The 22,516-nt window shown below is 33.8% G+C and overlaps 1 pseudogene; it reads right to left on the bottom strand.

Annotated features, from left to right (window-relative positions):
• Positions 1–13,812, bottom strand: part of LOC129753799 (signal transducer and transcription activator-like) — a 53,774-nt pseudogene extending 39,962 nt beyond the window's left edge.
• Between the last annotated feature and the right edge of the window lie 8,704 nt (positions 13,813–22,516).

The following is a 22,516-nucleotide window of genomic DNA, read 5'->3' as shown; positions in this document are numbered from 1 at the left end:
GTCATTTTTGTCATTTTTGTCATTTTTGTCATTTTTGTCATTTTTGTCATTTTTCTCATTTTTGTCATTTTTGTCATTTTTGTCATTTTTGTCATTTTTGTCATTTTTGTCATTTTTGTCATTTTTGTCATTTTTGTCATTTTTGTCATTTTTGTCATTTTTGTCATTTTTGTCATTTTTGTCATTTTTGTCATTTTTGTCATTTTTGTCATTTTTGTCATTTTTGTCATTTTTGTCATTTTTGTCATTTTTGTCATTTTTGTCATTTTTGTCATTTTTGTCATTTTTGTCATTTTTGTCATTTTTGTCATTTTTGTCATTTTTGTAATTTTTGTCATTTTTGTCATTTTTGTCATTTTTGTCATTTTTGTCATTTTTGTCATTTTTGTCATTTTTGTCATTTTTGTCATTTTTGTCATTTTTGTCATTTTTGTCATTTTTGTCATTTTTGTCATTTTTGTCATTTTTGTCATTTTTGTCATTTTTGTCATTTTTGTCATTTTTGTCATTTTTGTCATTTTTGTCATTTTTGTCATTTTTGTCATTTTTGTCATTTTTGTCATTTTTGTCATTTTTGTCATTTTTGTCATTTTTGTCATTTTTGTCATTTTTGTCATTTTTGTCATTTTTGTCATTTTTGTCATTTTTGTCATTTTTGTCATTTTTGTCATTTTTGTCATTTTTGTCATTTTTGTCATTTTTGTCATTTTTGTCATTTTTGTCATTTTTGTCATTTTTGTCATTTTTGTCATTTTTGTCATTTTTGTCATTTTTGTCATTTTTGTCATTTTTGTCATTTTTTTCATTTTTGTCATTTTTGTCATTTTTGTCATTTTTGTCATTTTTGTCATTTTTGTCATTTTTGACATTTTTTGACATTTTTTGTCATTTTTGACATTTTTGACATTTTTGACATTTTTTGTCATTTTTGTCATTTTTGTCATTTTTGTCATTTTTGTCATTTTTGTCATTTTTGTCATTTTTGTCATTTATGTCATTTTTGTCATTTTTGTCATTTTTGTCATTTTTGTCATTTTTGTCATTTTTGTCATTTTTGTCATTTTTGTCATTTTTGTCATTTTTGTCATTTTTGTCATTTTTGTCATTTTTGTCATTTTTGTCATTTTTGTCATTTTTGTCATTTTTGTCATTTTTCTCATTTTTGTCATTTTTGTCATTTTTGTCATTTTTCTCATTTTTGTCATTTTTGTCATTTTTGTCATTTTTGTCATTTTTGTCATTTTTGTCATTTTTGTCATTTTTGTCATTTTTGTCATTTTTGTCATTTTTGTCATTTTTGTCATTTTTGTCATTTTTGTCATTTTTGTCATTTTTGTCATTTTTGTCATTTTTGTCATTTTTGTCATTTTTGTCATTTTTGTCATTTTTGTCTGTTTTGGCATTTTTGGAATTTTTTGCATTCCAAATTGTGGATCTCAATATTCGAAATTATTATTGTATGGGATTAAAATGATGTTTTCTCAACGAAATTTTTTTAAAGCGGTATCACCATTCATGACATTTTAAAATTCAACTGTACACTTCGTCTTATAGTCACAACATCTTCACATTTGTATGAAATTTGCATACCAAAGTTTGCAAATCAATTGCAGAATACATATTTGCTTTCTGCTAGCTTCCTTCAGAGTAAAGCTTAAAATAAATCGTCAAATAAGAAAAATAAAACTCGCATACTTCACGTACAAATTTGCTTATTCCAACTAGCGAGCGAGCTCCTTTCATAAACCCCTTTTGAATTGAACGAAACGACAAACACATTGTGTGTGGTATGTTCAATGATACCAAGTTGTCGTATCTTCTGCCATCCTAAGGCAAAACGGGCAAAACTTTTGCAAAGACGCCCGTTTGGCTTTGTTTTCTTGCCAGATTTCTTAAGCGCTTCTTGCATAATTTGGACATCAATCTCCTCTTCTTCTCCTTGAAGCTTCTCCTGCTGGCAGACGTGCGCTGATTTCCGTCTCCTCGTGTATTGTTTCGTTGAATATTTGGAACCGAAAAGAGACGATTGCGACACATGGTTGGGAACTTTTGTATGAAAGCATCTTCACTCGGATCGACATCATTGTCAACTTCTTCATTTCTCTCTATCATCATTATCATCTTCATCATCATCATCAGTGTCAAATATTACGCCATACGCATAAGCTCGCGATCTGCCATTCAGCCATCAGGCGGGACTCGCTCAAAACTCCAAAACCGATGGGTCTTCAATAAAACCAAATGCGTTGGAAATGCGTATTGACTATTTATGCAAATTGGCTTCGTTCATTTCGTTTGTCGATTGTTGACAGCTCTAGGGAATCGTTTCTTTCTTGTGGAGAATTTCTTTCACCTCCCATAGCTAGGTTCAGCGGAGCCAAGCCCCATTTCTCGTGCGCCATTAGCCATTATTGATTTCATCAGTCCGAGATTGACAACCGTGTTGAATCTCATCACCAAAGGCTCCCTCCTATATCGAAGCGGGAGGTCAATCAACCCGAGAGCCCCCCAATCAATGATGGCAAGCTCTTGAGAGCTGAACGGAGGATTCCGGCTAACCCATTAATGGAACGGAATCGGATATCTTTTTCCCTCTCACTCACTGTCCCAGCATGCGATATTGTCACGGACTGTCTGTCAATCGCGAGCCCTTGATTGCATGGAAAATAGACCGATTTCACACGGCTATCCGATGGCCTTGCTTGAATGATTTGCTGTTGTTGCTGGGCTCAGTTTCAGCAGGTGCCGGATAGTTTTGGATTTAAGTTGCACCACATTTTTATGCATATTTTCCAGATAATCCCTTTTGGCCCCAAGGAAAATTTAATGAAAAGCGTTGAAAAAACAAAAAAAAAGAATAAAATCCAAAAGCGCATCGAATTGTAATATTGATTGGTCGAATAACAAATGAACGGAAAATGCAGGAGGGTTTTAAAACATTCGAGTTGAGATATTGATTGGCTAGGTGACATTGGAAATCTTATCGAGTGCAACTATAAATTTTCATGCTTCAAGGCTAGCTTTATGGTTACAAGCAGGGTTACCAACAATTTTTTTTTCAAAAATCAGGGAACTGGTGAAATAAAAATCAGACAAAATCAGGCTTCGTTAAAGTAACGGGATTTTCACACAAAGTGATGGTCATCGCTCCACATTTTCACTCTAATATGTGTTGGGAGCCTACTTGGTTGGATAATTCTCCTGAATCAAAGCAATCGAAAGATTCCCATTAAATCCCTTTTTTAAATAAGAATTAAAGGGAAAGTTTCGATTGCTTTGATTCAGCCACATTTTCACTTTTTCACTTCAGCAATGGTACCTAAACCAATTTTCTACCACCCATTTTTCATCACAATGGCAGAAATCAGGCGAAATCAGGCATATTTTTAAAAATCAGGGAAATTCAATGGCTTATCAAGTTGTCAGGCTGAGCCTCGAAAAATCAAGCAAATCCTGAAAAATCAGCCACGTTGGCATCTCTGGCTACAAGTCATAAGGTTAATGCTGATTTAAAGTGAATCCGTTCTGAGCTGCAAATTTTCGCTATTTTATTCTTAGCTATAAGATCAGAATGGCCCACAGTTAAAAGCCTATCTGTTTAATACTTCATAGCTCCATGGTACTTTTCATTAGAAATTTAATTGAATAACAATCTTTTAGGACATCGTAACTTTCAAACATGAATAATAAATACATGATACAATGATTTTCAAATGACACCGCTGGCTTGATATTCTTCGGGATCTCTTACATAAAAACGCGGACATTTTACAAGATCAATCATTTTAAGTCCATTTTCTGAAGTGCAATTTTTAAGTTTCCGAAATAATATTCTGGATTTGAATCATATTGTCTATTCCTAAATTAATGTATGTATGTGTGTCAGAGAGGCAGCCAAATTGATCATGTCGAATTTTGCAAACCGACATAAAAAAATTGGCCAAAAAAACTGACCTGTGCAAAATTCCAGAACAATCGTACTCAATGCGCTCAAAGATTCTGGTTTTTACGCTCGAAAATCATCACGGTGTTTTCTCGGAAAAAAAATGGTCAAAAATCGGCTTTCTGGAAATTATTCGATTTTCCCAAAAATAACGGATTTTCCGCAAAACGGCTTTTGTTTTATTAAGTAATTTTTTCAAAGACCGACAAAAAATGTCCGACATAACACCATTTTGACGTTTTATGCATTTTTGAGTCATTTGGCGCTAAAATTTAAATATCGATTATTCCGATTTTTTTTTGGTCTTTCCATTGGTGATTTTTGGTGGTAAAATAATGTAATACGTGATAAAGGGCTATGTGAGTATTCTTTGAGAAAACGAATCAGTCAGGAACACCAATAGTTGAAAATATATAACATTTTCAAAACTTTAAATTTACTACGAGTATTCCGGCATCCGTGTATATATCTACCTGGCAGCTGAAAATTGAATTTGAAATCACCAATATACAAATTTCAAAAAATAAAACAAATGTAGAACAGTCTTAACAATTTACAAAAAAACATTTTAACCTTTTTCCTCCGCATTGTGCAACAGTACTGACAGTATGGCATTCGTAAATTAATGTCGATTTTTCCACATTAAAAAAAGCATGTCATATTCTGGTTTATGATATTGTTTTACTTTCTGTTTCGAAAAGTTTTAAATAATTTGCTTTATACGAATGGCAGTTGAATAAGTGACCTTATTTGAAATGAATTCAACTTATAATTTAAAAAATTGCAATCTCAGTTAAATTTTTCTACAATAGTTTCCTATATGTAAAAAAAATCTGAACATGAGATAAAACTTCTTTAAATTAATTAAAAATTTAAATTCCATATTTTAAAATTTCTATTTGTAACCTTCGCTTAATTTGAATCCAAAAACCTACATATATTTTGGATTTATATTCCTAATCTGCTGCTGTGTTTTCGAATCAAATATTTGAATTTGAATCTTTATTTGGAATCTAAATATATGTAAGTTGAATTCAATCTAGGAGTGTGATTTAAAAATTTCAATATCAATATTTTATCGAAATTGAACATTTGATTGATTTCAATTGTTGATGAGTAATTTTCATCTTGAATTTTGAAATAAAATTCAATTTTGACAAACATTAATGAAATTTTGATCTGAACGACGATAATTATTCTAAATATATTGCCTTTGAAGTTTAAGAGAAAGAATAAAATTAGAGTAAGCAATTGAAAACAGCAATCAAAGTCTGAACTGACAATCTGTTATTTGAGTTTGCATATTGAACCTGAGTCTTCAATCTAGAATCAGAAAAAAAATCACAATTATTCATGTAAGTTTAAATTTTAACCGTTTAAATTATCTAAAAAATCTAAAACAGTAGCGTCCATTACTAGGGGGCTCAGTTGAGCCTTTTGGTGTGGGGGAGTTTTGTGTGCCGCATCAAAAAAAAATCTCAGAGTAGCTTGAATCGTACATTAAAATTTTCAATATCTAGTTTTCTATCTCGCATGACGGCCGTGGCCGAGATTTCAGGAATTACGTTCGTAAAGTTAAGTTGTGAGACGGAATACTATGAAAATAATCTCGTATGATGGCTATGTATCTTAAAAAAGGGGGGCCCATTCCAGCCGAGTTTAAATTATTGTTTCTAATATGGACAAGTTCAAAGGATTAAGCTTATAACTTTGAAGATTTACGATTTCTATCAATGAAATAAAGTAAGAAAGCAACCTACAATTTTTTTTCGAACTATGATTTATTCAAATTCATTGTGCCACGTCAGAACACTTTCAAAGGTTTGAGGAATACTTTTAGATATGTACTTAAGATTTAAGGTCAATACTGCCAAAAGATGAAAATAAGTGAATTTGGTAGGGATTTAATAAATTTTAAGAATATGTAGGGAAGAATAGGAAACTTGACCAAATTTTCATACATTTTTGGAAAAATGAAGCATTCTCTGACAGATTGTAATATCAAGTTTCTTTGCCTCAAAAATTGAGACGATACATGAACTCGCAGACGAATTACAAATACTTTTGTGGATTAAACTTTTGTTAAAAATCAACTCAGATCGACTGATGGAAGCAAATACCTATTACTTTGATTGAACGTTTTGTGATTTTCATATCACAGTTTAAAAGATAATTTTAAAATTTGCTTTTCACTCTGCATTCCATAGCATGAAGCCAAAATTTTAATTGTCTAAACAAAATATTTATTTTTTCACTTGGAATAAAAAAAAAGCCCAAGGGGGATAGTAAAAGAATCCAAACTTTCAATAAATTGGAACAAATTTGACAAAAGCCGGCATGCACTAAACTTGCATAAAATCAATATTGTGCGAAATTGAATATCGAGAAATTTAAGATATAAATTGTAAAAAAAAATCTCTAATTCGAAAGATGGTACAATTCCAGTTTTCCACAATTGGTCTTTCACTCTTTCATTTGTTTGAATTTTCGATAAATTTATTAAAATTATTATTAAAACGCCTAAAACCATTGTTTATTCCACCTTTGGAATTTTCGGAAAATCGAAGGGTGGTTGACAAAAGAAGAATTTTTATATTTGTTCCAATCTTATCTTATCTTAGAATATCGGAAATATCATGCTCATTAGTAATCACGAACCATGCGGCTTTAATTTAAAAAAAATGCCATTTGAACTCTAGAAGTCCACTGAACCCAAATGTAACATTTATGAAAACTTGTTCTTAAAAAAAATAGAGAATAAACCATTGCTCTGAAAATAGAGGTGATATGAAGTTCATATCCTTCTCCAGCAATGGAGTTATTTGAAGTAGAACTTATATTATTTTTCATTTTATTTGAAATGATGAATTTTTTTTTGAATGTTTTTTTTTTGCTTCATTTGATACTAGAGTGTCCATTTTCTGGCCATTTTCCCGTTCCCGGGAATCGGAAAATCTGGTGGACTGTTTCCGGGGAATTCCCGGGATCCCGGGAAATATACAAAACCATGTAAAATACATGCATTTCAATTCAGATATAGCACTTTGAACCTTTTGTGCATACAAACCCATGATTTGTTCACAATGTACTCTTCAACAATGACTGTTTTCAACAATGATAAATAAAAAAAATCAAACGAACTATAAAATAACCTGAATAAGTCAAATGAAGAATTAATTCATATGCTATTATATCTTTTTATTTGTTGGATTAATCCAACGTTTTTTTTCTTTTTTTTTTTTTTTTTTTTTTGAACACTTTACATAAATATTAGCTCTTCATATGAGAAGAAAAACGATGTCTTCTTCATTTTAAACCAGGGGGAAATAAGTGCATAAATGTTACTTTCGAGTGAAACACAATCTGCCACAATTTTTATATATTTTTCGAAGTGTTGCGGGTTTTTGTCAATGGAAACAGTATGGAAATACATATAATTTTTTTTTAAACTTATCTATTTGAATAGAAAACAATTGCACCAAATGGCTACAAAATGTCTACTGCCACAGGAATCGGCATATTCTCAATGAGTTTTGTATGACTACATTTTCAAAAGGAACAATAAGAATAGTTCCGAGAGCTATCATGTATAATTTCATACATGTCGAGAATTCCCGGGAATGAAACCATGATTCCCGGGAATTCCCGACCGGGAAATCTCGGGACGGACACTCTATTTAATACATTTTTCTAGAACATTAAGATCTTTGTAAGAGCTTTCAAGTAGCTCAACATGACTGAAAAAAAAAGTCATCCCAAGGATCAAGTTTACTCACTCTCCCCTCAAGTTCGTTGGATAAATGGAGAAAATTGAAAATTTGTGAAAAAAAATCCTTTTTTTTTAGACCAATCTGGCTGGTTTTGTCAGATACACTTATCTACATCTTTTACATCTTCTCTTGTGGAGTCAAACTCACAAACTCATACTTTCCTTACAATGGATAATTAATTTCCCGGATCTATTTTCTATATATTATGTGAACATACCATTATCATAACTTTCAACATATGTTGAGGCATTGAAACCAAATGGGCATCAGTGCCTGAAGGGAATTCGAGAAAACACACTTTTAAGTTGCTGTGCTCGACTATTTTCCATATATTTTTCATCTTTGTATTTTTCTTTCGAACGTTAATGTTTGTAAATAAAATTCTTAAAATATAGACAAAAAACCAAATATAATTTGAATTATGATAAATTGTTTGGTGATATTAGCTTAGCTTAGCTTAGCTTAGCTTAGCTTAGCTTGATTGACTACTCACATCCACCTCAAATCATTGAACTCGAAATGCACAATGAAATATTCTATGATCAAAATTAATCATTCTTATCAACTCATCAGCTGATAACTTCGTAGGGTTTTTTGATTTACTTTTTATATGATCAGAATCGTTACTATAAAAATACATTTCGAATTCCATGATCGCAGGCGTGGCTCAGTAGAACGACTTCCACATCGCCAATGGTTGCTACTCCGTGATTGACCGAGGCCATCAATTTTGTCCAGAGGTCAAAAGAACGGTGTCTGGGATTGACACACATTCACAATGAACAAAACTGATGCTCTCTCTTTAAACATCAATAACGGCGCCGGCCACGTCCTAGTAGTCAATGGATAGAGGAAAATAAGAGAAAGGGATGATAGAAAATAAATTCATGCTTTAGGACCGAGGTCACCTCTGCATCCTAGCAAAACAATTTTTTTTGAGGATGGGGGGAAAAGGATATGATCAGGAAACACTTTTGACCAGTGTTGGTGATGAGTTTGATTGAAAATATTTACCAACCAAAAGAGCTCTAACTATGCTACACTAGACTGAGTCGATTTTAGGTCATTTTTGAATTTCTATGATAAATTGTTTGGTGATATTAACTCAAAAACTTTTTCTGACAGACTTTGATGGCTAAATCAATAGCAAATATTAATCAAGTTGAGCTCTAAATGCCAAAATGATTGCATTATTTTGTGTTGTATTTTTCTCGATGCCAAAATAAGGTTCCATCCAAGGTCTTTTGATATACTAGGTTCTCCGACTTTCATAGTAAGTAGGCGAGGAGTGAGCGGGGCTCTCAATATATATATATATTTTTTTTGCTCAGTTTTTCGGTGGTTTGTTGGTAAACAAACTTCATGAGTTCCGCATAGTTGCATAGCCTACATAGCCAAAATGGCTGAATCGGGAATTCGATATTCGGTAACACCTCCTTAATATATACACACCTTGGTTCCATCCAAGAATCAAAATGCTGTAATATGATAAAACGATGACAAACCATTCCCAAAGTAAAGCATTTATAGCAAAATGATAGCCCGATTAGATGATGATTTTCAATAGCAGAAAAATTAGGCATCATTAAGATTTTTACACACTTTATAGGTGAGTAAAATGAGATAAAAATGATAGCATAGTTTTGTTTCTTATTTTTCTGCGACGAAAAATCAGGGTTATTAAGTTTGTTTGAATTTAACTGAGAGCCATATCAAATTTAGCTATCATGCCTTTTGAGCAAAATTTTGTGTCATTTTGTCAGACTAAAATTGGGAAAATGCCAAAATTTGGCTCTCATTTTGTATACGCGGGTACCACAGTTCTGCTAAATATTGCAGTACTCTGTACCAACACGTGAAAAGGGCCTATGTTCAATTAGGACGTTTCGAGAAAAACGCGTTTGAAGATTTTGCGACCTTTTTTAAATCGCTTATCAAAATTCACGTGGAATCTTTCAAGTCTATATGACTCAGAAGGTGCTTAGGACCATTTTTAATATGTATTTATCGAATAAAAGGTATTTTCTTGGAAAAATAGCTCGGAATTGTTTAAAGAACCTAACTGGAGTATGAATTTTGTCTAAATTAGGGTTGCCATCCGTCCTGCAAAAGCGGAACATGTCCCGCTTTTTTGTTGAATGTCCCGCTGTCCCGCTTTTTTCACAAAATGTCCCGCTTTTTTTCTTGGGAAACTTTTACAAAGTTAACTGACTAACACTGGAAAAAAACTAATTTTAGTATCAATTTCAATTCTGTGATAAACAAAAACTGTTTCAAATACGTCTTTTTCTCAAAATATGCAGCATTTTTCATAGTTTATATAAGACAATATTGAAAATCTCTAAAACTCTTTGCATAGCAGTAAGATTCTGATTTTTTTAAGAGTTTTTGGAGCACGTTCAACCAATGTATAAAGAAAATATTGTTTAAGTTTTTTCTAAATAATTATAGATTGTTGAATTAAAGAAATTATATTTTTCGCCGGAATCTTAGTTAAATTGCCTTATATTATACACCACCTGTTTCGACTCAATTGTCCAAAGTATATAAAGATGAAGGTTTCTTGAGTTTTCAAATTTTTAAACTAATATCCGAACAAATTAATTTTTATACAAATTTCACACAGGTTTTTCACGCGGAATAAAATCAGCCGATTATATGTACGGCTTGAAATACTTTCACTCAAATAATGTGTTAATTCGTAAGAACCGCGGAGATTAACAGTGATATAGCAAAAAAGGGTGTAAATAGAAGTCATGTGAGAAAAACTCAGCAAAATCAATCTGCGTTTAAAAAAAAGTTTAGTATACTTTCTATGAACAAGTTTTGCTGATGCTCCGCTTTTTTTTGTAGAATGTCCCGCTTTTTTCTAAAAGTATCTGGCAAGGCTAGTCTAAATGGTTTATACACCCTTTGATTTATACTGTATGTCTCATGTGTGTGAGTGAATGGAGATAGAATTTCTTTCACAACAAATGCTAATGGTTCTCTCTATAGGAGTGAGTGCATAGCTCTTGCGGTGGACCTAGATAACATGTACGAATTATACCTTTACTTTAAATCTATATCATCATTTACTTTAAATCATACAAAAACAAGGGTTTGGCTCTTTAAAATCTTCGGTATGAGCCGTTTCAAATAAACACAGTATAAAACAAATGTCATATTATGGCTATCTTTTAGATCCTTTGCTCAAATTGCATTTTAAATCTTATGGAAACTGATAAACTAAAAATGGTTTTTGTGATAAGTAGAGCTACCCTTTTCACATGTTGGTGCCGATTGGTTTCACTATTTTGGACCCAATCCATACCAAAAAGTGTCATCACTGTGCTATCAGAATTCATTTTAAAACGGTAGTTAAACGAGGCATCAAAAAGGTTTCAGTGAAACATGAATTAGGTATCCACACCCATAGAAGATGTTGAAACAATCCAATACCTATTGTATCCGGCAGCCGTTGACCTAGAGCAGTGGTTTTCAAACTTTTTTCACTCACCGCCCCCATTTGCTAAATTTCCGAGCTCAACGCCACCCTGAGCAAATTTTCAGAAAATCTATTGAAAAAATGAAAATTTGGATTGTTAAAAAGCCATTAGCTTTTAGCTTGATGTTGTTGTAAGGATTAACTTAAAATTCATTCAAATTTATATAAGGCCCTTAGATCCAAAAGGGTATTTTAAGTGTGAAAATGGTCAATTTTGATTCAATAATGTCAAACGATTCTTATGTTTCGAACTATAATTCATGATTTTTTAGATTTTTAGAATTTTATTTGCATATTTTGATCCCAAAAAAAATTTTTTTTTGTTTAAAAATGTATGGAAAATTACTAAACATAAAAAATTAGTAGCGTATTTTCTCGAAATTTGCTTTTACTCACTTATACTGAGGTTGCCAGAATTTTCCCAGCACGTACCCGAGCCGGATAAATCCGGGATATTTTATTTAAAAACTTGGAAAAATCCAGGCATTTGATTTAAAAATTGTCGACCAAAAACCCGTATAATATCCAGCAAATTTTCTCAAAACCCAGGAATTTCTTAACAAAAAATTAAGAAAAAGAATTGTTTTCGTCATAATTTTTCAGCAGTTTTTATTCAAACATCCAAAAAACTTTTCACGATTATTTCTTTAAAATTTGTTCAAAAAATTTCTTTTCGGAATCATAAATAAAAATTTTAACAACACAATTTGGTTTTTATTTTGTTTGATTTGGCAAATGAAGTGAGAATTCCGGGCAACCGAGGCGGACCGAACTTTTGACGAATTTTTTAATAAATATCTGGGTAATCTGGCTACCTTAACTTATACTTATTTGGTTCCAAGGGCCTCATATTGCTTCAAACCTACAGTAAACACTTAATTCAATGTAAAGTTTCCTGGAAACTTACTTAAACTGATTAATAAATTTGATATCAAATCATATGTATATCTCAAATTTTGATAAAAAAATTCTATTTATCATTAATTTGCATTAATGATGAAAACTAAATTGCATTATTGAATACAAATACTGTTAAGTTGGTAAAATAACGTGAGAATAGTATTTGTTCTTGAAGTTTAAATATGATTCTAATAACAAAATCCAAGCCATGTTCGTGATAACCGAAAAGATTAAAAGTTTATCCACAAATGGCACAATTGAGTTTTTGCATCGATTGAAATCGAGATGGACAAATAAGAACTCAAAATATAAATTCTCTGATCTAAAATAATTCTTACACAATTTCTTTCAAAAAATCCATCACTAAATCATAGATAACGCTTTTGAATATAGATTTTTTCGAAGGTATTTTCTGTATATAAAATTTTTGAAGGCAATACATTTTAAAGATTATCAAGCTTTGCCATCTAAGATTATTCTTGTTCTAGTATAACCCAAAATATTCTTACCAAACAAGATCAACATGTAAAGCGTATACAAAATCAGTGACAATTTAAAAAAAAATCTTTCAACGACATTAAAAAATAATTATTGAGATACTGGAACAAAAAATTTGCTTGCAGCTCTGTGAAATCATAAATATTTTAGTCTTCAACCTGATGTCTAGTGTTGAAGAGTTATTTAATTTTTTGCATCGAACTTACTCGTTGTTTTTCCCAATCTATGTTGTTTCGTGATTTGTGAAAATGTGGATTATGACCTCACCGCCCCCCTGAGCCCTTCCAACGCCCCCCAAATTTCAACATTTAGCTCACCGCCCCCCTGGAAGCTCTCAACGCCCCCAAGGGGCGGTAGGGACCACTTTGAAAACCACTGACCTAGAGGATAGCGATTATGTCTTCTAAGCCAGTAGTCATGAAATCGAATCCCGGTCACGGCATACATAGTACACTTTCAGTGGATTGATGTTCTTAGCATTTCTAAGGTGCTAACCATCATATCCTTGAAACTTGTACGCTTAGAGTTAAGTAAAAAAGAATTTCTTCGAGGAAACATCAAGTTCCATTGAGATTCTGTGTATGTTTGTGTTCGTTTTAAAAAAAATCTGTTGTTCATCTTGTGTGAGGCACATTGAAATCAAAGTGTGACAAAGGCAATTGGAGATATTTTTCTTCGAGTTCGAGTTCATTTCAGATATCCATATCAACATGAATTTCCCTCTGAGCATTCCCTTAATGAGAGTTACTTTTTACACCCGAGGAAATCGTCTTTCTATGATTTCGCAGTTGATCACCGGTAATTATACCAATCCATTTTTCTAATTAATTTTAACAGAAGCAAAGTTGAGCCTTCCCAAAGTGGGGAGGTACGCATCAAACCACCAAAGTTACAAATCCGTATATCCCTGTCGCAGATTCGTTGGGCCGTCTTACTTATTATCGACTTTTAGCTGAAGAAGTGGCCTGCAGGTAGCACTTGTCACCTTCTCAGCTCAGCTCAGCTCGATTTGACTGGTGCTCGTCTTTTGCGTCTTTTTGCGTTGACAGCAAAGGTTGGTAGCAGCTAATTACAGGAGAAAGTTCGCGGATGCCGCGCTTATTTATCGTCAGCTGACCGTAGTTGATTGGCCACAAGCCATTGCTTGGTTGTGTGTGCGTTTGGGTTCCTTCTGGCTCCTCGCAGCCAAAAGCAGCCTTGGGGTGGATTCGCATGTTTGGACATCATTTGTATAAATAATACCGGACCTCCACAGCGCCGGATCGATCCGTGATTGAGTGTTTGTGCTTCTTGGGGAAGGCTAGTTAGTTATCGCACACGCAAATGATCGGGGCCAGATTGAGTGAGTAGGAAGTTCCGCAAACCATTCGTACAGTTTCACCCGAGAATTTGCACTTCGATGGGCTCCGTCCATTTGGAAGGTATCATCAGGGCAGCTTGTTATTATAGAGATTGGTAACTACTTCTTCGAAATGTTTTTCCTCAACTGTGCCCTAATGGGATGAAGGCGAAGATTTAAAGTAGACTCCCACTCCCTTTCCAGAGATTAAAATCACTCCTCCCTAACTTTGGAATCCAATGCTATCGATATCCAAAGGTAAGCCTCTGTGAAATTTATTACCGAAAACGGTCACGAATCGCCCAGACAGGGTCATTATTCCAAACCTACAAATGATAATGGGCCATCGGAATAAATTCTCCCCACATTCTACATTCTACAACCCGGATCAATGGACGGACAGCTTTCTTTTTCCTCAGACCGTTCGGCTGAGATTTTACAGGTGCCTTCTCAATCGAAGCCTATGGATCGACTTCAATTTACTAAATCTTCGAATATTAGCATTCCCCCCTAACCTATAGACTTCTCTTTCTTCTTCCCCAATTCTTTAGGTTCCAAAAGCCTCGGAGGATTGCCCAAAAACATTTCCCTTTCCATAGGATATGCAAATTTATAGTCTAGCCTGTACAGTCAGATGGGGAGGAATGCCTTTTTTACGGTTTTCTCCTCCTGCCAGTCGCACACAAAAGTAATCTCTGCGACATCTGCTGCATGTTTGGAAAATATTGAAAATGGTTGACCGGCTACCTTCTTGGGAATCGATAAAGATTTTTTATAATTCACTTCGAAGCTTACGCAGGGTCACCTTGAAACAATTTTATATTTTCATATTTTCATATTTCATTAAAGGTTCTTTTGTGGTGCTTACTTCAAAGTTTCGAAGTTTAAAAAAACCTCAACTCTGAAACTTGTAACATACACATGAATGTATATAAAAATGGGTTTCTGTCTATTTGACTGTCTGTTCTATAGACTCGGAAACTATTGAATCGATTTGCTTAAAACTTACCAAGTGAGTGTTTTGAGGCCAGGTAAGGTTCCAATTATAGTTTGAGACCCTTCCCTCTTGCAGGAAGAGAGGAGGATGTTTTTCAAATATTAGTCAAATGTTTGTATAAATCGAGAACGATTTCGATAAAGAAAATGGAACCAAATATGGCGTGAGAGGGTATTTGGGTACGAGGAATGTTTTTATGAGTGAGAAGGAATGGAAGGAAAAAGGAGGAATGGGTAAGGGGGCTTCTTTACAATTTTCCACATTACACAAGAGTTAGTCAATCAAATAGAACCATATTTGACATGGAAGGGTATTTGAATACTAGAACTGTTTTTTTTTTCAATATTTTAAATCCCTTCCTTCTTCCAGTGTGGATCTAGGAAAGGGAAGAGGGTATTAAAATATGAGAAATACTTCTTCGAATATTTGCTACCCCTTCCTCCTTCCAATAGAAAGATAGGAAAGAAGGCTTCCTTACAATTTTTTGTCACACTCGAGAACAATCAAGCAAATGGCACCAAATTTGGCATGGTAAGGTATTTGGGTAAAAGAAAGGTTTTTTATGATTATTTGAAACACACAGCGGAGAGAAAGGAATAGAGAAGAAAGGCTTTGATCCAATCTTTTTTTTAATAACTCTAACAAATAGAGAGAATTTGAGTACGAAGAATGTTTTATGTTAACTTTTTGAGTAGATGTTTTTCGGTCATTTGTAAATCAATGTTAAATAATTACTTAGACGTTTCGGCCTTCTTCTTTCAGATATCCTCAGAAAAACTACATTTACTATAACACGAAGAATGTTCTATCAATATTTACTTCGGTGCTACTTCAAATGGGGTAAAAAGAAGAAAAAGGGGGCTCCGTACAATTTTTTTGTATAACTCGAAACTGATCAAGCAAAGAGAAACAAATTAGACATGAGAGCGTATTTGAAAACGAGGAATATTTCTTTAACTATTTGTGGTCCTTCTTTCTTATAATGTGACGATAGCGGTTTTTACATTACTCGAGGAATAATCGAGCAAATGAGTTCTAATTTGGCAAAGGATGGCGTTTTGGTTCTAGAAATGGTTATACGCTTATTTGTGACATCTCTCTCCATCCATTGGGGATATGAGAAAGGAAAAGGGGGACTCCCATACAATTTTTTAGCTTAACCCGAAAACTTATTTAACAAATGAAACCAAATTCGGCACGGGAAGGAAATATTTATATAAATTTTGTTGAATAGTTTAAGAACATATCAACCAATACAATCTAATTTGATATGAACAGGTTTTTTTGGGAATGAAAAAAAAAATGGATAAAATGATAAGATTAGGAATATCTTCCTTCCAAGAGTTGGGGAAGGGAAAATGAAAGAGATGCTCCCATACAAGTTTTTTGTCATAATTTGAAATTTTATCAAGCCAATACGCTAACTTTTATACGAGTTTTATTTGGCATAGCGCATAAACTTATCAAACAAATGGAGTGAAATTTTGCCTGTGGCTGCTCGTGAGCTTTTCCCGCATCCTAAGGGGGAAGAAGGTGGATTACATATCACTTATACATTCAAAACCATGGTGAAAACATGGCAAAATTATGACAAAAGTATGACAACAATCTGACCAAAATGGCAAAATTTTAATAATAAATGACAACAATCTGACATGACATATGATAAAATTATGGCACAAATATGACAAAAACTTTTTTTTTATTTAATTAGAGTGACTTTTACACTATTGACTATTACAAAACATAATACAAATTATGACAAATATTTCCAAAATTATGTCTAAATTATGACAAAAGTATGACATAAAATCGACAAATCAATGACCAAATATGATAAAATAATAAAAAAAAATTAAGACAAAAAATCTGACAAATTCGACAAAAGTTTTAAAATCATGACAAAAAAATTACATAAATTTAACAACAAAATGACCAAAATCCAATAAACCATTGTGAAAAATATGACGTAATAGGAATAAGAAAAGTTATGACATAAATCTAAAAAATATGACAAAGTTATTACAAAAAAAATTAAAATGAAATGCCAAACATAACAAAATTATGACAAATGTGGTAAAAATATAACATCAATCTGGCAGATACCACATTTATCATATTTTTATCACTCCGTCATATTTTACAAAATTTTATATAGTCGGATTTTGTTCATGTTATTTTCAAATTTGTGTCATATTTTATTCATAAATTTGTAAAATTTGTCAGATTTTTTCCGATAATTCTGTCATATTTTCACTAAATTAGTCATATTTTTTCCATAATTTTGTCATATTTCTCATATTTTCACCATATTTGGAATTTTTTTGACATAACTATGTCGATTTTTATTCATTTTATAGAAATTTTTTGTCATGTTTTTGAAATTTTTCGTCTTACTTTACCAAATTTTTCATAACTTTATCATTTTACTGCCATTTTTTTGTCATATTTGTGTCATAATTTCGTCATACTTTTGTCGTAATTCTGTCTTTTTGTTTCCCACATTGACCCTACACGCTCCCTCGTCAGCATTCTACTCGCCTTCCCTTACACTCAGTTCTTAACCTTCCCATTCATTGAATGTATACTGACCATCGATGTAAAAAAAACTTTCCGGGTCACCCTTCCCGAGGTCTTATTTTGGTTAAGCTTTGCAGGCAACCTTCTTGTAAGGCACTAACCAGTTTAGGCCTGTTAAGTTAACATCGGTATCAATTTCACAAAAGGGCGAATGTGTCAACTCAAGTCAACTGTAAACAAATCGAGTTATCAATCGGGTGATATACAGTCGAAGACCTTTATGTTGAATGTACTCATTTGTCAGATTAGTGAACGACAAGATTCGGGAAAATCTGAGCTGTTTTCGAACGCGACGCTCTAAATAGAATGTATTTTGTTTTAGAGAAATTGGGCTAGAGTAGATCCTCAGAAAAATACGCTCCCAATGTCGTCTGATCAATTCTCATGTTGCGGATTATTTGTTGTGCATTATCACCAATAAACAGAATTGAAGTGTCGTCAGCAAAAAGGCGATATTTTTCACGAAGCTCAAGTTCTGGTAGGTCATTGATATAAATCAAGAACAACAGTGGACCTTATTTGCTGCCTTGTAAAACACCGTCTTTTAATGTGTATAGTTGACAGGTGAAGTTGTTGGCAATCACATATTGATTGCGATCGACGAGATAGTTTTTCAAAAACCTATTTGCTGCTCCCCTGATGCCTTACACATTCAGTTAGTCCAATGAAATCGTATGATCAATTGTATCGAACGCTTTTTTGAGATCTAAGTAAAGTATTCCTTTGGATTTTTTAACATCCGTCGCGTTTGTTATCTCGCCAATAAGTTCGCAGGCAGCGGGGAGCATGCTGGATTCACTTCGGAAGCCGTATTGATTGTTGTGATAAATTTTTCCTCACATTTATTGACTTAAAAAATATTAAATAACTCCCAGACAACCATTTGGTGGGTAATTCGAATTTTCAACACAAATATACGTGCAAATATACGTGTAAACATATCGTATATAATGCAGCAAAACCAGTATATACGTATCATTTTGGAGGCCATATAGGTACATTAGCACACATATTCTTGATCTGGATTGTATTGAATTACGATTTGTACGGTTTGTCATGCGAATCATTTACGACTACCCTGATTCTTTTTGGAATATACTATGACAATTACATCATCTAATAGATGATTAAGGTTGTAATCTTTAAGGTTTCCAATTTGGCCATCTTGAAGGCTAAACGTTGCTTTACCAAAAATATTGTTACCGCTGAAAGTGATATTTCTCACCTGGATAAATTCTGCCAAACAACAAATTCTAAACCGGAAGGCTAGCTGGGGTCCGAAGATTATCAGGATACGGTAAACTACGCCAGAAAAACGGATTTTTTGAGGTAATCTCTTGCCAATTGTATCCATTGTTGTCAATCGCGGTCACTCACTTTCACACTCTTCATTTCAACAACTGTTTAAGAAGAAGGTTGATCGATCATCTCACGCTTTGCGTCTTGTTGTCAAATTGATCAACTCACTAGCTCATGTGTTTTTCTGCAGTGAACTCACAAAAATGTTCGATGAGGAAGATGCTGTTTGCTATGTTTGCCAGAAAGTTGAGGATAATCCATCTCGATTAATCGAATGCGCTCAGTGTGCTAGGGTGGTTCATCCTAGATGCAAGAAAATTTTTGGGAATGCTATTGCTAGGACAAAGGCGAAAGCTTTCTTCTGTACCGTTGAATGCAGTTCTATTTTCAACCAAAATAACAGAAGAGATGACTCAATTGATCTAACGGATGTTATTTCTGAAATTCGAAAGTTAGGACAACGAGTAGAGGAGACCAAGCACCAGTCTGTCTTAGCTGTTCATCAGTTGCAACAACAGATGGAGGGAATAGCCAACACCACCAAGCAGATTGAAAGGTCGCAACAGTTTATATCAGACCAGTTCGAGCAATTCAAGAATGAATTGGAAGCTATGAAAAATGAAAATAGAAATGTAAAACTGGATGTCGACGAGTGGAAAGCGAAACATGATGGACTTGCCAGAAAATTTGCAGATATGGAAACCGAATTGGACAAATTCAATAGAAGCTCCCTGGCAAAAAATGCTGTAATACTAGGAATGCCAGTTGAGGAAAACGAAGACGCCAAGCAATCGGTTATTAGACTCTGCGAGATTATGAGTCTAAAAATCGAGCCCAATTCCATATGCTGTGCTAAACGTATCAGCGGAAAGGCATCTTCAGAAAACGTTGGGCCAATCATTGTATCATTTGAATCGGAAGCGATCAAGGATTTACTAATGGAGCGGAAAAGATCGTATGGACCATTGCTTTTATCTTCATTGAGTGAACGTTTCGAAGGTAGTGCGAAGAAAATTACGATCCGGGATGAATTGACATCGTATGGCCGAAATTTGCTGAATGAAGCTAAGGAACTGCAAACGAAGCTGGACATGAAGTACGTATGGCCTGGTAGGAACGGGAAAATCCTGATGAAGCAATCGGATAACGCTAAACCAATCATCATTTCGAACACACAGCAACTTTTTGAGCTCTCTGAAAAGGCAAATAAACGGCCATTGAACTCATCTTGCGGATCTTCTCCAGTAGAGCCAAATCCTAAACGTCGTCAAAATGATATGATATAGGTCAACAACAGATTGCTAAAATTATGAATTAAATTATGAATATAGTTTCTCAAAATAATTACTTTTATAATACAATCTCTTGCGTGAATAAAAGAATTTTTCAATCAAGCAATCAAAATGTACTTACTTTACTGCAGCACAATGTAAGGGGCATCAATAACATGGACAAATTTGATTCCGTTAAGGAAACTCTACAGCTGTATCCTGGAATAATTGATATTATTGTGCTAGGAGAAACATGGGTAAAAGAAAGCTATTCTAAACTGTATGAGTTGAAAGGTTATCGAAGTATTTTTTCATGCAGACCGGATTCACAAGGAGGGGGACTTTTTCTCTATTTGAGATCGACTTTGATAGCTTCTGAATTAAAAAACGAACACGATCACGGATTTCATCATATACACGTGCGAGTAGATCTGGGCAATACGCACCTCGATGTTCATGCAATGTATAAACCTCCAAATTATAACAATGATGCCTTTTTAGCTAAAATTGATGCAATTTTAAGCACAACATGTCCAAATCAGATATGAACGTACCCATAAACAATCCTCAGTCTAAATTAGCACAGGATTATGCCGATATTCTTAATTGCTACAATTTTACTGTTACAAACACAAACACCACGAGACCTATTAGTAACAATTTAATAGATCATGTTGTGTGCTCAGATGGTTTACAGAGCTTAGTCAAAAACGCTACAGTTTCTTCAAGCATTAGCGACCACTCAATGATAATATCAGCTATCAATTTGAAGAAAAAATTGACAAAATGTACATTAAGCAAGAACATCATCCAACATCGCAAACTCAATGCAGCATTTGAAAATGAAATTCAAGGAATATCAGAGAACACTGCCAGCGAAAAGCTTCTGAAAGTTATTGAAATATTTCGAAACTTAAAACAAAAATATACAAAAACCGTTCAAATTGAAGTCAAGGTCAAAGACAATTGTCCTTGGATGTCTTTTGACCTGTGGAAACTCATGAAAATGAAACATAATGTCCTAGCAAGAAGCAAACGACGTCCCACAGATACCAATCTGAAAGAACTTTTGCGCCATATATCACTTAAAGTTAATCGTGAAAAAGGAAAAGCGAAACAGGATTACTATAGAAACCTTTTTAATGCATCCAACCAAGCAGAAATATGGAAGAATATCAAATCAATAATCGGAAAGGAGACTTCTAATGAAGCACCAGTGATTATGGATAATGGATGTAAAGTCGAAGAACCGGAAATCGCAAACGTTTTCAATAGACACTTCAGCAGCATTGGACCCCGGCTAGTCTCAAGTATTTCAAGTCAGAGAGACATTGGCAAATGTGGTAATATCAATGAAGTTATTTTACAAATAAAAGAACTCGATCCAAACAAAAGTTGTGGTCCGGATGAAATTCCAGCATACTTTGTTAAAATGCATCATGAGCTTTTCGCAACCATATTAAATGACGTTTTCAATGAAATGGTCACAACTGGCAGCTTTCCCGATTACCTTAAAATGGCAAAAGTTATTCCAATACATAAAGGAGGGAGTAAATCGGATGTAAACAACTACCGGCCGATATCTGTTTTATCTATTCTGAGCAAAATTCTTGAGAAAATGTTGGCTTCTAGGCTGACAGATTTTCTTAAAACCCACAAAATTCTTTATACCCACCAATACGGATTTAGAAGCGGATCAAGTACCTTGACAGCAGCTTGTGAGCTAGTGGACGAAATTCTACATGGTCTGGATGCAAAAAAGTACGTGGGCATTCTCTATTTGGACTTAAAAAAGGCCTTCGATACCATAGACCACTCTGTGCTGCTGGAAAAACTGCATATTTATGGTATCCGAGGAACGGCCAATAAGTTATTTGAAGATTATCTGAGCAGAAGAGAACAGTACGTAGTAGTCAACGGAAGCAACAGTACGCATTTGCCTTTAACTGTCGGCGTACCACAAGGGAGCAACTTAGGACCGCTACTATTTCTGTTGTACATAAATGACTTACCGAAGCTTGGTCTAAAAGGAAAACCAAGACTCTTTGCAGATGACACTTCGTTGTTATACATCACCAATGATCCTGGAGAAGTCGTTATTCAAATGAAACAAGATTTGCAACTGCTTCAAGAATTTTTCTCTGAAAATCTGCTGTCTCTTAATCTCACCAAAACGCAATACACCGTTTTCAACTCTCGGAGGTCGTTTCAAATGCCACCAAGTAATGATCTAGTTTTTCAATCCACAACCATCGATAAAGTTCAAAGTTACAAATACCTTGGACTCATCATTGATGCTGATCTTAAATGGACAAGTCACATCGGAAATCTCAAAAGGGAGATAAGTTCTACGTGCGGCCTTCTCTGGAGGATTAGAAAGGTTGTTCCAATAAAGCAACGCTTATCAATATACCATGCATTTGTCCAATCGA

The sequence above is a fragment of the Uranotaenia lowii genome, chromosome 3, assembly GCF_029784155.1.
Source record: "Uranotaenia lowii strain MFRU-FL chromosome 3, ASM2978415v1, whole genome shotgun sequence".
Lineage (NCBI taxonomy): Eukaryota > Metazoa > Arthropoda > Insecta > Diptera > Culicidae > Uranotaenia > Uranotaenia lowii.
This window is presented reverse-complemented; position numbering and strand designations above follow the sequence as displayed.